The 13626-nt window shown below is 32.8% G+C and overlaps 6 non-coding genes across 6 annotated transcripts; all 6 read left to right on the top strand.

The window, feature by feature from the left end:
* Positions 1–405: 405 nt before the first annotated feature.
* On the top strand, positions 406–487 carry TRNAL-AAG (transfer RNA leucine (anticodon AAG)). The gene has a single exon. It is a non-coding gene; the product is annotated as a tRNA-Leu (tRNA).
* Positions 488–1822: 1335 nt separating this feature from the next.
* On the top strand, positions 1823–1904 carry TRNAF-AAA (transfer RNA phenylalanine (anticodon AAA)). The gene has a single exon. It is a non-coding gene; the product is annotated as a tRNA-Phe (tRNA).
* A 4177-nt stretch (positions 1905–6081) lies between these two features.
* Positions 6082–6163, top strand: TRNAL-AAG (transfer RNA leucine (anticodon AAG)). Its single transcript has one exon. It is a non-coding gene; the product is annotated as a tRNA-Leu (tRNA).
* Positions 6164–7161: 998 nt separating this feature from the next.
* TRNAL-AAG (transfer RNA leucine (anticodon AAG)) lies at positions 7162–7243 on the top strand. Its single transcript has one exon. It is a non-coding gene; the product is annotated as a tRNA-Leu (tRNA).
* Positions 7244–8584: 1341 nt separating this feature from the next.
* TRNAL-AAG (transfer RNA leucine (anticodon AAG)) lies at positions 8585–8666 on the top strand. The gene has a single exon. It is a non-coding gene; the product is annotated as a tRNA-Leu (tRNA).
* Positions 8667–10331: 1665 nt separating this feature from the next.
* On the top strand, positions 10332–10413 carry TRNAF-AAA (transfer RNA phenylalanine (anticodon AAA)). Its single transcript has one exon. It is a non-coding gene; the product is annotated as a tRNA-Phe (tRNA).
* The last annotated feature ends 3213 nt before the right edge of the window (positions 10414–13626 follow it).

Here is a 13626-nt window from a genome sequence, read left to right as displayed (position 1 = left end):
TGATTGATCAGATATTAACCAACTGAAAAAGGTTGGTGATAGTATCCTGCATTAGCAACCAAGTTCTAAACAGTTCATCATAGTTGCAACAGTCTTCTCAAACCTTTAAAATAATGATATCTGCTAACAATAAACATATTCAAATTTTAATTTTGCATGAAGCAATTATGTGCCCTATCAGAACTAATATTTTATTACTTCATGTATCTCAATTTCTTTTGTTATTTCAATGAAAATAAACAAAATGCAATTCAATAAAAAATATGAATTTCTCATCGATTTTATGTTTAATAATGAACTTTCTTTTAACCTTTGCTGACATCTTTTCAATTAATACTTTAAAACAAAAAACCCTTTAATTTTGATGTTCTAGATCTATGAGCTATTCTAACAACATGCACATGTGGTAGCATGGCCGAGCGGTCTAAGGCGCTGGTTTAAGGCTCCAGTCTCTTCGGAGGCGTGGGTTCAAATCCCACTGCTGCCATATTTATTATTCAAAGAGTAGGCCAGTTATTGATGTCAAAGTGATTATTTTTTTCCATTAGATAGGACCCAGCTGAAGTTGGATGGTGGAAGATTCCTCTAGCTACTCAACAGTTCATCATTTTTATAAGAGACTTCCCAAATGTTTTAAAAATGTTATCTCCTAACAGTAAAGATGAGCCAAAATTAAGTTGGCATGAAGTAATTAGAAGTAATATCATAACTAATATTTAATTACTGAGTGGTCTTATCATACAATTAGAGATGGAAATGTTGGCAACGTGACTCATTGGTAAAAATTGATGGATTTATATTCCGATTTCTCTAACTTTTCTATCTCTCTGGATTTTAATTTCACAGCTGTCTATTTTAGGCATTTGAATAATACTTCAAAGTTGTTTGGATACATCAGTTGCGCTAAATGAAGGAAATTTGAAGTCAAATATAATCATTACTTGTTAAATGTACCTGGCTTCTTTTGCATTTTATCTCAGCTTTTCCTGATTTTCGGTAAAGTTTTGAATGACATTCCAGATATGAGAGCTAAAATATTTTAAAGTGTACAGCAGGTTGTAGGATGACAGAGCTATTCAAGCCGCTGGAATCAAATCCCACTGCTGCCATATTTATTCTCCAAGGAGAAGATCCAGTGATATATATCAAAGTGGTTTCCTAAAGTAGATAAGGTATAAAAGAAGCTAAATTTGGTTGGTGGAAGCACAACTTATGCTGTCACATGCAGTAGTTTAAAACAATTTATCATCAACTGATGATTGATCAGATATTAACCAACTGAAAAGGAGAAGATTCAGTGACTTATATCAAAGTGGTTTCCTAAAGTAGATAAGGTATAAAAGAAGCTACATTTGGTTGGTGGAAGCACACCTTAAGCTGTCACATGCAGTAGTTCAAAACAATTTATTATCAATTCATGATTGATCAGATATTAACCAACTGAAAAAGGTTGGTGATAGTGTCCTGCATTTGTCACCGAGTTCTAAACAGTTCATCATAGTTGCAACAGTCTTCTCAAACCTTTAATATAATGATATCTGCTAACAGTAAAAATATTCAAATTTTAATTTGCATGAAGTAATTATGTGCCCTATCAGAACTAATATTTTACTACTTCATGCATCTCAATTTCTTTTGTTATTTCAATGAAAATAAACAAAATGCAATTCAATAAAAAATATGAATTTCTCATCGATTTTATGTTTAATAATGAACTTTCTTTTAACCTTTGCTGACATCTTTTCAATTAATTCTTTAAAACAAAAAACCCTTTAATTTTGATGTTCTAGATCTATGAGCTATTCTAACAACATGCACATGTGGTAGCATGGCCAAGCGGTCTAAGGCGCTGGATTAAAGCTCCAGCCTCTTCGGAGGTGAGGGTTCAAATCCCACTGCTGCCATATTTATTATTCAAAGAGTAGGCCAGTTATTGATGTCAAAGTGATTATTTTTTTCCATTAGATAGGACCCAGCTGAAGTTGGTTGGTGGAAGATTCCTCTAGCTACTCAACAGTTCATCATTTTTACAAGAGACTTCCCAAATGTTTTAAAAATGTTATCTGCTAACAGTAAAGATGAGCCAAAATTAAGTTGGCATGAAGTAATTAGAAGTAATATCATAACTAATATTTAATTACTGAGTGGTCTTATCATACAATTAGAGATGGAAATGTTGGCAACGTGACTCATTGGTATAAATTGATGGACTTATATTCCAATTTCTCTAACTTTTCTATCTCTCTGGATTATAATCTCACAGTTGTCTATTTTAGGCATTTGAATTATACTTCAAAGTTGTTTGGATACATCAGTTGCGCTAAATGAAGGAAATTTGAAGTCAAATATAATCATTACTTGTTAAATGTACCTGGCTTCTTTTGCATTTTATCTCAGCTTTTCCTGACTTTCGGTAAAGTTTTGAATGACATTCCAGATATGAGAGCTAAAATATTTTAAAGTGTACAGCAGGTTGTAGGATGACAGAGCTATTCAAGCCGCTGGAATCAAATCCCACTGCTGCCATATTTATTCTCCAAGGAGAAGATCCAGTGATATATATCAAAGTGGTTTCCTAAAGTAGATAAGGTATAAAAGAAGCTAAATTTGGTTGGTGGAAGCACAACTTATGCTGTCACATGCAGTAGTTTAAAACAATTTATCATCAACTGATGATTGATCAGATATTAACCAACTGAAAAGGAGAAGATTCAGTGACTTATATCAAAGTGGTTTCCTAAAGTAGATAAGGTATAAAAGAAGCTACATTTGGTTGGTGGAAGCACACCTTAAGCTGTCACATGCAGTAGTTCAAAACAATTTATTATCATTTCATGATTGATCAGATATTAACCAACTGAAAAAGGTTGGTGATAGTGTCCTGCATTAGTCACCGAGTTCTAAACAGTTCATCATAGTTGCAACAGTCTTCTCATACCTTAAAAATAATGATATCTGCTAACAGTAAAGATATTCAAATTTTAATTTTGCATGAAGTAATTATGTGCCCTATCAGAACTAATATTTTATTACTTCATGCATCTCAATTTCTTTTCTTATTTCAATGAAAATAAACAAAATGCAATTCAATAAAAAATATGAATTTCTCATCAATTTTATGTTTAATAATGAACTTTCTTTTAACCTTTGCTGAAAGCTTTTCAATTAATACTTTAAAACAAAAAACCCTTTAATTTTGATGTTCTAGATCTGTGAGCTATCCTAATGATATGCACATGTGGTAGCATGGCCGAGCAGTCTAAGGCGCTGGATTAAGGCTCCAGTCTCTTCGGAGGCATGGGTTCAAATCCCACTGCTGCCATATTTATTATACAAAGAGTAGGCCAGTTATTGATGTCAAAGTGATTCTTTTTTTCCATTAGATAGGACATTACCCAGCTGAAATTTGTTGGTGGAAGATTCCAATAGCTACTCAACAGTTCATCATTGTTACAAGAAACTTCCCAAATGTTTTAAAAATGTTATCTGCTAACAGTAAAGATGAGCCAAAATTAAGTTGGCATGAAGTAATTAGAAGTAATATCATAACTAATATTTAATTACTGAGTTGTCTTATCATACAATTAGAGATGGAAATGTTGGCAACGTGACTCATTGGTATAAATTGATGGATTTATATTCCGATTTCTCTAACTTTCCTATCACTCTGGATTTTAATCTCACAGCTGTCTATTTTAGGCATTTGAATAATACTTCAAAGTTGTTTGGATACATCAGTTGCACTAAATGAAGGAAATTTGAAGTCAAATATAATCATTACTTGTTAAATGTACCTGGCTTCTTTTGCATTTTATCTCAGCTTTTCCTGACTTTGGGTAAAGTTTTGAATGACATTCCAGATATGAGAGCTAAAATATTTTAAAGTGTACAGCAGGTTGTAGGATGACAGAGCTATTCAAGCCGCTGGAATCAAATCCCACTGCTGCCATATTTATTCTCCAAGGAGAAGATCCAGTGATATATATCAAAGTGGTTTCCTAAAGTAGATAAGGTATAAAAGAAGCTAAATTTGGTTGGTGGAAGCACACCTTAAGCTATCACATGCAGTAGTTTAAAACAATTTATCATCAACTGATGATTGATCAGATTTTAACCAACTGAAAAGGAGAAGATCCAGTGACTTATATCAAAGTGGTTTCCTAAAGTAGATAAGGTATAAAAGAAGCTACATTTGGTTGGTGGAAGCACACCTTAAGCTGTCACATGCAGTAGTTCAAAACAATTTATCATCAATTCATGATTGATCAGATATTAACCAACTGAAAAAGGATGGTGATAGTATCCTACATTAGTCACCGAGTTCTAAACAGTTCATCATAGTTGCAACAGTCTTCTCAAACCTTTAATATAATGATATCTGCTAACAGTAAAGATATTCAAATTTTAATTTTGCATGAAGTAATAATGTGCCCTATCAGAACTAATATTTTACTACTTGATGCATCTCAATTTCTTTTGTTATTTCAATGAAAATAAACAAAATGCAATTCAATAAAAAATATGAATTTCTCATCGATTTTATGTTTAATAATGAACTTTCTTTTAACCTTTGCTGACATCTTTTCAATTAATACTTTAAAACAAAAAACCCTTTAATTTTGATGTTCTAGATCTATGAGCTATTCTAACAACATGCACATGTGGTAGCATGGCCGAGCGGTCTAAGGCGCAGGATTAAGTCTCCAGTCTCTTCGGAGGCGTGGGGTCAAATCCCACTGCTGCCATATTTATTATTCAAAGAGTAGGCCAGTTATTGATGTCAAAGTGATTATTTTTTTCCATTAGATAGGACCCAGCTGAAGTTGGATGGTGGAAGATTCCTCTAGCTACTCAACAGTTCATCATTTTTACAAGAGACTTCCCAAATGTTTTAAAAATGTTATCTGCTAACAGTAAAGATGAGCCAAAATTAAGTTGGCATGAAGTAATTAGAAGTAATATCATAACTAATATTTAATTACTGAGTGGTCTTATCATACAATTAGAGATGGAAATGTTGGCAACGTGACTCATTGGTATAAATTGATGGATTTATATTCCGATTTCTCTAACTTTTCTATCTCTCTGGATTTTAATCTCACAGTTGTCTATTTTAGGCATTTGAATTATACTTCAAAGTTGTTTGGATACATCAGTTGCGCTAAATGAAGAAAATTTGAAGTCAAATATAATCATTACTTGTTAAATGTACCTGGCTTCTTTTGCATTTTATCTCAGCTTTTCCTGACTTTCGGTAAAGTTTTGAATGACATTCCAGATATGAGAGCTAAAATATTTTAAAGTGTACAGCAGGTTGTAGGATGACAGAGCTATTCAAGCCGCTGGAATCAAATCCCACTGCTGCCATATTTATTCTCCAAGGAGAAGATCCAGTGATATATATCAAAGTGGTTTCCTAAAGTAGATAAGGTATAAAAGAAGCTAAATTTGGTTGGTGGAAGCACAACTTATGCTGTCACATGCAGTAGTTTACAACAATTTATCATCAACTGATGATTGATCAGATATTAACCAACTGAAAAGGAGAAGATTCAGTGACTTATATCAAAGTGGTTTCCTAAAGTAGATAAGGTATAAAAGAAGCTACATTTGGTTGGTGGAAGCACACCTTAAGCTGTCACATGCAGTAGTTCAAAACAATTTATTATCAATTCATGATTGATCAGATATTAACCAACTGAAAAAGGTTGGTGATAGTGTCCTGCATTTGTCACCGAGTTCTAAACAGTTCATCATAGTTGCAACAGTCTTCTCAAACCTTTAATATAATGATATCTGCTAACAGTAAAGATATTCAAATTTTAATTTTGCATGAAGTAATTATGTGCCCTATCAGAACTAATATTTTACTACTTCATGCATCTCAATTTCTTTTGTTATTTCAATGAAAATAAACAAAATGCAATTCAATAAAAAATATGAATTTCTCATCGATTTTATGTTTAATAATGAACTTTCTTTTAACCTTTGCTGACATCTTTTCAATTAATACTTTAAAACAAAAAACCCTTTAGTTTTGATGTTCTAGATCTATGAGCTATTCTAACAACATGCACATGTGGTAGCATGGCCGAGCGGTCTAAGGCGCTGGATTAAGGCTCCAGTCTCTTCGGAGGCGTGGGGTCAAATCCCACTGCTGCCATATTTATTATTCAAAGAGTAGGCCAGTTATTGATGTCAAAGTGATTCTTTTTTTCCATTAGATAGGACCCAGCTGAAGTTGGATGGTGGAAGATTCCTCTAGCTACTCAACAGTTCATCATTTTTACAAGAGACTTCCCAAATGTTTTAAAAATGTTATCTGCTAACAGTAAAGATGAGCCAAAATTAAGTTGGCATGAAGTAATTAGAAGTAATATCATAACTAATATTTAATTACTGAGTGGTCTTATCATACAATTAGAGATGGAAATGTTGGCAACGTGACTCATTGGTATAAATTGATGGATTTATATTCCGATTTCTCTAACTTTTCTATCTCTCTGGATTTTAATCTCACAGTTGTCTATTTTAGGCATTTGAATTATACTTCAAAGTTGTTTGGATACATCAGTTGCGCTAAATGAAGAAAATTTGAAGTCAATATAATCATTACTTGTTAAATGTACCTGGCTTCTTTTGCATTTTATCTCAGCTTTTCCTGACTTTCGGTAAAGTTTTGAATGACATTCCAGATATGAGAGCTAAAATATTTTAAAGTGTACAGCAGGTTGTAGGATGACAGAGCTATTCAAGCCGCTGGAATCAAATCCCACTGCTGCCATATTTATTCTCCAAGGAGAAGATCCAGTGATATATATCAAAGTGGTTTCCTAAAGTAGATAAAGTCTTCTCAAACCTTTAAAATAATGATATCTGCTAACAATAAAGATATTCAAAGTTTAATTTTGCATGAAGCAATTATGTGCCCTATCAGAACTAATATTTTATTACTTCATGCATCTCAATTTCTTTTGTTATTTCAATGAAAATAAACAAAATGCAATTCAATAAAAAATATGAATTTCTCATCGATTTTATGTTTAATAATGAACTTTCTTTTAACCTTTGCTGACATCTTTTCAATTAATACTTTAAAACAAAAAACCCTTTAATTTTGATGTTCTAGATCTATGAGCTATTCTAACAACATGCACATTTGGTAGCATGGCCGAGCGGTCTAAGGCGCTGGATTAAGGCTCCAGTCTCTTCGGAGGCGTGGGGTCAAATCCCACTGCTGCCATATTTATTATTCAAAGAGTAGGCCAGTTATTGATGTCAAAGTGATTATTTTTTTCCATTAGATAGGACATTACCCAGCTGAAAATTGTTGGTGGAAGATTCCTCTAGCTACTCAACAGTTCATCATTGTTACAAGAGACTTCCCAAATGTTTTAAAAATGTTATCTGCTAACAGTCAAGTTGAGCCAAAATTAAGTTGGCATGAGGTATTTAGAAGTAATATCATAACTAATATTTAATTACTGAGTTGTCTTATCATACAATTAGAGATGGAAATGTTGGCAACGTGACTCATTGGTATAAATTGATGGATTTATATTCCGATTTCTCTAACTTTCCTATCACTCTGGATTTTAATCTCACAGCTGTCTATTTTAGGCAGTTGAATAATACTTCAAAGTTGTTTGGATACATCAGTTGCGCTAAATGAAGGAAATTTGAAGTCAAATATAATCATTAATTGTTAAATGTACCTGGCTTCTTTTTCATTTTATCTAAGCTTTTACTGACTTTTGGTAAAGTTTTGAATGACATTCCAGATATGAGAGCTAAAATATTTTAAAGTGTACAGCAGGTTGTAGGATGACAGAGCTATTCAAGCCGTTGGAATCAAATCCCACTGCTGCCATATTTATTCTCCAAGCAGAAGATCCAGTGATATATATCAAAGTGGTTTCCTAAAGTAGATAAGGTATAAAAGAAGCTAAATTTGGTTGGTGGAAGCACACCTTAAGCTGTCACATGCAGTAGTTTAAAACAATTTATCATCAACTGATGATTGACCAGATATTAACCAACTGAAAAGGAGAAGATTCAGTGACTTATATCAAAGTGGTTTCCTAAAGTAGATAAGGTATAAAAGAAGCTACATTTGGTTGGTGGAAGCACACCTTAAGCTGTCACATGCAGTAGTTCAAAACAATTTATTATCATTTCATGATTGATCAGATATTAACCAACTGAAAAAGGTTGGTGATAGTGTCCTGCATTAGTCACCGAGTTCTAAACAGTTCATCATAGTTGCAACAGTCTTCTCATACCTTAAAAATAATTATATCTGCTAACAGTAAAGATATTCAAATTTTAATTTTGCATGAAGTAATTATGTGCCCTATCAGAACTAATATTTTATTACTTCATGCATCTCAATTTCTTTTCTTATTTCAATGAAAATAAACAAAATGCAATTCAATAAAAAATATGAATTTCTCATCAATTTTATGTTTAATAATGAACTTTCTTTTAACCTTTGCTGAAAGCTTTTCAATTAATACTTTAAAACAAAAAACCCTTTAATTTTGATGTTCTAGATCTGTGAGCTATCCTAATGATATGAACATGTGGTAGCATGGCCGAGCAGTCTAAGGCGCTGGATTAAGGCTCCAGTCTCTTCGGAGGTGTGGGTTCAAATCCCACTGCTGCCATATTTATTATACAAAGAGTAGGCCAGTTATTGATGTCAAAGTGATTCTTTTTTTCCATTAGATAGGACATTACCCAGCTGAAATTTGTTGGTGGAAGATTCCAATAGCTACTCAACAGTTCATCATTGTTACAAGAAACTTCCCAAATGTTTTAAAAATGTTATCTGCTAACAGTAAAGATGAGCCAAAATTAAGTTGGCATGAAGTAATTAGAAGTAATATCATAACTAATATTTAATTACTGAGTTGTCTTATCATACAATTAGAGATGGAAATGTTGGCAACGTGACTCATTGGTATAAATTGATGGATTTATATTCCGATTTCTCTAACTTTCCTATCACTCTGGATTTTAATCTCACAGCTGTCTATTTTAGGCATTTGAATAATACTTCAAAGTTGTTTGGATACATCAGTTGCACTAAATGAAGGAAATTTGAAGTCAAATATAATCATTACTTGTTAAATGTACCTGGCTTCTTTTGCATTTTATCTCAGCTTTTCCTGACTTTGGGTAAAGTTTTGAATGACATTCCAGATATGAGAGCTAAAATATTTTAAAGTGTACAGCAGGTTGTAGGATGACAGAGCTATTCAAGCCGCTGGAATCAAATCCCACTGCTGCCATATTTATTCTCCAAGGAGAAGATCCAGTGATATATATCAAAGTGGTTTCCTAAAGTAGTTAAGGTATAAAAGAAGCTAAATTTGGTTGGTGGAAGCACACCTTAAGCTATCACATGCAGTAGTTTAAAACAATTTATCATCAACTGATGATTGATCAGATATTAACCAACTGAAAAGGAGAAGATTCAGTGACTTATATCAAAGTGGTTTCCTAAAGTAGATAAGGTGTAAAAGAAGCTACATTTGGTTGGTGGAAGCACACCTTAAGCTGTCACATGCAGTAGTTCAAAAAAATTTATCATCAATTGATGATTGATCAGATATTAACCAACTGAAAAGGAGAAGATCCAGTGATATATATCAAAGTGGTTTCCTAAAGTAGATAATGTATAAAAGAAGCTAAATTTGGTTGGTGGAAGCACACCTTAAGCTGTCACATGCAGTAGTTCAAAACAATTTATCATCAATTGATGATTGATCAGATATTAACCAACTGAAAAGGAGAAGATTCAGTGACTTATATCAAAGTGGTTTCCTAAAGTAGATAAGGTATAAAAGAAGCTACATTTGGTTGGTGGAAGCACACCTTAAGCTGTCACATGCAGTAGTTCAAAACAATTTATTATCAATTCATGATTGATCAGATATTAACCAACTGAAAAAGGTTGGTGATAGTGTCCTGCATTTGTCACCGAGTTCTAAACAGTTCATCATAGTTGCAACAGTCTTCTCAAACCTTTAATATAATGATATCTGCTAACAGTAAAGATATTCAAATTTTAATTTTGCATGAAGTAATTATGTGCCCTATCAGAACTAATATTTTACTACTTCATGCATCTCAATTTCTTTTGTTATTTCAATGAAAATAAACAAAATGCAATTCAATAAAAAATATGAATTTCTCATCGATTTTATGTTTAATAATGAACTTTCTTTTAACCTTTGCTGACATCTTTTCAATTAATTCTTTAAAACAAAAAACCCTTTAATTTTGATGTTCTAGATCTATGAGCTATTCTAACAACATGCACATGTGGTAGCATGGCCAAGCGGTCTAAGGCGCTGGATTAAAGCTCCAGCCTCTTCGGAGGTGAGGGTTCAAATCCCACTGCTGCCATATTTATTATTCAAAGAGTAGGCCAGTTATTGATGTCAAAGTGATTATTTTTTTCCATTAGATAGGACCCAGCTGAAGTTGGTTGGTGGAAGATTCCTCTAGCTACTCAACAGTTCATCATTTTTACAAGAGACTTCCCAAATGTTTTAAAAATGTTATCTGCTAACAGTAAAGATGAGCCAAAATTAAGTTGGCATGAAGTAATTAGAAGTAATATCATAACTAATATTTAATTACTGAGTGGTCTTATCATACAATTAGAGATGGAAATGTTGGCAACGTGACTCATTGGTATAAATTGATGGACTTATATTCCAATTTCTCTAACTTTTCTATCTCTCTGGATTATAATCTCACAGTTGTCTATTTTAGGCATTTGAATTATACTTCAAAGTTGTTTGGATACATCAGTTGCGCTAAATGAAGGAAATTTGAAGTCAAATATAATCATTACTTGTTAAATGTACCTGGCTTCTTTTGCATTTTATCTCAGCTTTTCCTGACTTTCGGTAAAGTTTTGAATGACATTCCAGATATGAGAGCTAAAATATTTTAAAGTGTACAGCAGGTTGTAGGATGACAGAGCTATTCAAGCCGCTGGAATCAAATCCCACTGCTGCCATATTTATTCTCCAAGGAGAAGATCCAGTGATATATATCAAAGTGGTTTCCTAAAGTAGATAAGGTATAAAAGAAGCTAAATTTGGTTGGTGGAAGCACAACTTATGCTGTCACATGCAGTAGTTTAAAACAATTTATCATCAACTGATGATTGATCAGATATTAACCAACTGAAAAGGAGAAGATTCAGTGACTTATATCAAAGTGGTTTCCTAAAGTATATAAGGTATAAAAGAAGCTACATTTGGTGGAAGCACACCTTAAGCTGTCACATGCAGTAGTTCAAAACAATTTATTATCAATTCATGATTGATCAGATATTAACCAACTGAAAAAGGTTGGTGATAGTGTCCTGCATTAGTCACCGAGTTCTAAACAGTTCATCATAGTTGCAACAGTCTTCTCAAACCTTTAAAATAATGATATCTGCTAACAGTAAAGATATTCAAATTTTAATCTTGCATGAAGTAATTATGTGCCCTATCAGAACTAATATTTTACTACTTCATGCATCTCAATTTCTTTTGTTATTTCAAAGAAAATAAACAAAATGCAATTCAATAAAAAATATGAATTTCTCATCGATTTTATGTTTGATAATCAACTTTCTTTTAACCTTTGCTGACATCTTTTCAATTAATACTTTAAAACAAAAAAGCTTTAATTTTGATGTTCTAGATCTGTGAGGGATCCTAACGACATGCACATGTGCTAGCATGGCCGAGCACTCAAAGGCGCTGGATTAAGGCTCCAGTCTCTTCGGAGGCATGGGTTCAAATCCCACTGCAGCCATATTTATTATACAAAGAGTAGGCCAGTTATTGATGTCAAAGTGATTCTTTTTTTTTATTAGATAGGATATTACCCAGCTGAAGTTGGTTGGTGGAAGATTCCTCTAGCTACTCAACAGTTCATCATTGTTACAAGAAACTTCCCAAATGTTTTAAAAATGTTATCTGCTAACAGTAAAGATGAGCCAAAATTAAGTTGGCATGAAGTAATTAGAAGTAATATCATAACTAATATTTAATTACTGAGTGGCCTTATCATACAATTAGAGATGGAAATGTTGGCAACGTGACTCATTGGTATAAATTGATGGATTTATATTCCGATTTCTCTAACTTTACTATCTCTCTGGATTTTAATCTCACAGCTGTCTATTTTAGGCATTTGAATAATACTTCAAAGTTGTTTGGATACATCAGTTGCACTAAATGAAGGAAATTTGAAGTCAAATATAATCAATACTTGTTAAATGTACCTGGCTTCTTTTGCATTTTATCTCAGCTTTTCCTGATTTTCGGTAAAGTTTTGAATGACATTCCAGATATGAGAGCTAAAATATTTTAAAGTGTACAGCAGGTTGTAGGATGACAGAGCTATTCAAGCCGCTGGAATCAAATCCCACTGCTGCCATACTTATTCTCTAAGGAGAAGATCCAGTGATATATATCAAAGTGGTTTCCTAAAGTAGATAAGGTATAAAAGAAGCTAAATTTGGTTGGTGGAAGCACAACTTAAGCTGTCACATGCAGTAGTTTAAAACAATTTATCATCAACTGATGATTGATCAGATATTAACCAACTGAAAAGGAGAAGATTCAGTGACTTATATCAAAGTGGTTTCCTAAAGTAGATAAGGTATAAAAGAAGCTACATTTGGTTGGTGGAAGCACACTTTAAGCTGTCACATGCAGTAGTTCAAAACAATTTATTATCAATTCATGATTGATCAGATATTAACCAACTGAAAGAGGTTGGTGATAGTGTCCTGCATTAGTCACCGAGTTCTAAACAGTTCATCATAGTTGCAACAGTCTTCTCAAACCTTAAAAATAATGATATCTGCAAACAGTAAAGATATTCAAATTTTAATTTTGCATGAAGTAATTATGTGCCCTATCAGAACTAATATTTTATTACTTCATGCATCTCAATTTCTTTTGTTATTTCAATGAAAATAAACAAAATGCAATTCAATAAAAATTATGTATTTCTCATCGATTTTATGTTTAATAATGAACTTTCTTTTAAACTTTGCTGACATCTTTTCAATTAATACTTTAAAACAAAAAACCCTTTAATTTTGATGTTCTAGATCTGTGAGCTATCCTAATGATGTGCCCATGTGGTAGCATGGCCAAGCGGTCTAAGGCGCTGCATTAAAGCTCCAGCCTCTTCGGAGGCGAGGATTCAAATTCCACTGCTGCCATATTTATTATTCAAAGAGTAGGCCAGTTATTGATGTCAAAGTGATTATTTTTTTCCATTAGATAGGACCCAGCTGAAGTTGGTTGGTGGAAGATTCCTCTAGCTACTCAACAGTTCATCATTTTTACAAGAGACTTCCCAAATGTTTTAAAAATGTTATCTGCTAACAGTAAAGATGAGCCAAAATTAAGTTGGCATGAAGTAATTAGAAGTAATATCATAACTAATATTTAATTACTGAGTGGTCTTATCATACAATTAGAGATGGAAATGTTGGCAACGTGACTCATTGGTATAAATTGATGGATTTATATTCCAATTTCTCTAACTTTTCTATCTCTCTGGATTATAATCTCACAGTTGTCTATTTTAGGCATT

Source organism: Taudactylus pleione, unplaced genomic scaffold (assembly GCF_031769625.1).
Source record: "Taudactylus pleione unplaced genomic scaffold, aTauple2 ptg000016l, whole genome shotgun sequence".
NCBI classification, from domain to species: domain Eukaryota; kingdom Metazoa; phylum Chordata; class Amphibia; order Anura; family Myobatrachidae; genus Taudactylus; species Taudactylus pleione.
Note: the sequence above shows the minus strand (reverse complement) of the source record. Positions and strands in the feature narration are given on the sequence as shown.